Source organism: Phoxinus phoxinus (genome assembly GCF_949152265.1).
Source record: "Phoxinus phoxinus genome assembly, chromosome: 20".
NCBI classification, from domain to species: Eukaryota; Metazoa; Chordata; class Actinopteri; order Cypriniformes; family Leuciscidae; genus Phoxinus; species Phoxinus phoxinus.
In genome coordinates, this window is record NC_136895.1 from 28,366,524 (window position 1) to 28,369,245 (window position 2,722).

Sequence of the window (2,722 nt, forward strand, 5' to 3'; positions counted from 1 at the left end):
CCATCTCCGAAAAGCCGAGCTAATGTTGGTTCTTGTTTTATTACGAGCTCTGTCACGTCCTCTTTTTGCCGGCCGACTCTCCTCTGTTCGCCGTTTGTTTTAAAAGTGTGTGATTCCCCAGAGTTTGGACATTTAGCTGCTCCATGTCAACCTTTCTCACTCATTGTGACAACTATGCCACTCCCACACCATACATGCATAAAAAAAGTAGCTGCAGCAACTTTTCTCTATTTATGGATGGATATATGATGAGACACGCAAGGACGTGCGATGAAAATGGTGGATGGCGAAGTATGATTGGTCAGATCACCTGTCAATCAAGCTCCCTGCGAAGGGTCAATTTCCCACAAAAACCATCCCAACAGGTCTAAAATATAAACACTTATACCGACCGGGCTTCCCATAGTGAATCAGCGTAAGACAAAAACTATTGAGTATTGGTGGTGTATTAACTCGTTATTTAAATGTAGTTAATTTTAAACCAAAAAAGTTACATAGTGCAACTTTAAATGCTTGTTGATGCAAGTAAAGCTTAAAACCTTGCAGGTTCAGAACTTTCAAAATTGCTAAAACTGACTGGAAAAATGTTGCACAATATTTTTTTAGTCACACATCTGGTAGCAAGATACAAAGGTTAATCCATGACCTCAGTTACTAAGACGATTTCCTCTGAGCGATGCACGGCCTTCTCATTTTCAAAGTCACCGTACTGATGCATGTGATGTTTACCATCTAATCTACTATAAGACTGAATACAGATGCACAATATATCGGTCACAATATCAGTGTTGGGTTATAGGACCGTATATATTCCAAACTAGAGTTCATAACGGTTAACCATCTGATGAAAATGAAAATTTGCATTAAAAATGAAAACGTTACAATTTGATATTATTATTATTATGCCAAAAATCTCAGTACTGTAATGTGAAAAAAGTGATAAATTATTAAATGTTAATATTACAACTATACAATAAAAATAATATTATTTATTTGTATATGTTTTAGGGATGCATTAACTGTGCTGTTTTTAAGCTATTATTTAAATAATAACAATAAAAAACACAATTACTATATATAATTTTCTTTAATTAATTTTCTTTATGCAAAAACTGATTTCTTTTGGTATTCTGTTGGTTTTCCATTAATTGTTTTGTGTTTTTACGGTTTCGCTTTCATGCTTATTCAGGCAAACAAGATTTATAATACTGGCCATTATATTGGCTATCAGAAATGACAAATGTAATTATAATTATTTGTAATCCCTGTGAGCTATAAAATAAAAAATGACAGCAAATTCAGAGATATTTTGCTGAGTGATCATATGGTTATCGAGTGAGAACAAGAGGGAAAATTCTGAATCACAGGACACCCCCACAGAGTTACTGTATTCATTAAGAACAATCAAGTCTCTAACGACTAAATTAATTGCATAATCTATTATTTCGCTCCCTCGACACGGCGAAGGCTGAAGTTAACAGGCTGATGGGGATGACGAGTTCCTCGAAGGGGATAATACGGGAAGCGAGCGGAATTAATTGGGTTTGATTAAGAGAGGTTTTCAATGGGACGCGGCTCTTTTCGCATGACATAATTAGAGGTCATGGAGAATGGGTGGGAGGTGGTGGGGTGGATTTGAGAGCTGGCGCCAGTGTTCTTCTCATCAGTGGACGTGAAAAGGGGTTTTTGTCATCCTTTGTAAACATGTGGAGTGCTGATGATTAGTAGGACAGTTGGAAATGAATCATTTAGAGACAATAATAACATATATGGGTGATTCTTCAATTAGGGCACGTTTTCTGACCCCTAAAGGTGATCAAATATACAATAGCTATGAAACTTTTTTTTTACTTTTTTTTATTTTTATCTTGAAATGTTGAAATTGGCATGGATGTGTATTAAGTTCAGATCAGAAATTGCACTTTTTCATAAGAACTTTGAATTGTGAAGAAAAGTTGAACTCGGTATGTTTTGTAAATGTCAGGTTGGGGCAAGTTGTCACACATGCTTAATATGTGATAATGCAATTTATTAATTGTAATTTATTTTTTTCATTTATAGTAAAATTAAGCAGTTCATTCATTCCAATGTCTGTTGGGCAAAACTTTTTTCATGATGTTGTGTTTCATAATTGTTTTACTCCAGATAAATATTCTCTGGTGTAAAAAGTGTAACAGGTCTCTCACTTTAACATCATTTTCACTTACACAAACACATCTGGGCGAATCAATCAGCACTGGCGTCATGTCTATAATCTAATCTGCAATCTGCATGAGAGAAAGGCTAGATACGACTGGAAACACACGCTGCTAAAAACACAATATATGCCGCCTTCATTTATAACCAGATTATATGTGAAATCATCCTAAAAGTGAAGTCAGAGTCCACTGTGTTGATAGATTGTGACCTAGTTGTGTAAAGCCACCTGCGGTTCACAACAACGAGCACCTTGATTAACTTCAGAATATCTAATCTATCTAAAAATAACTAATATTTTTATCTAATATAATTTTACCAATCATAGTGCTGCGTAATACATCCTCCATGTTAGGATATATTCGGACATGCTACTCTGTTTTTGAATAATGTGTTACATATATGGATTTTCGAAGGCCAAACATCTTCAGAAAGCAAATTGGCCAAAAGAAAAGGGTATTATCCGAACAGTAAATTAAGATTACTTACAAACCAGTTCATTAGTTGTCACCTACAACATCCAGTC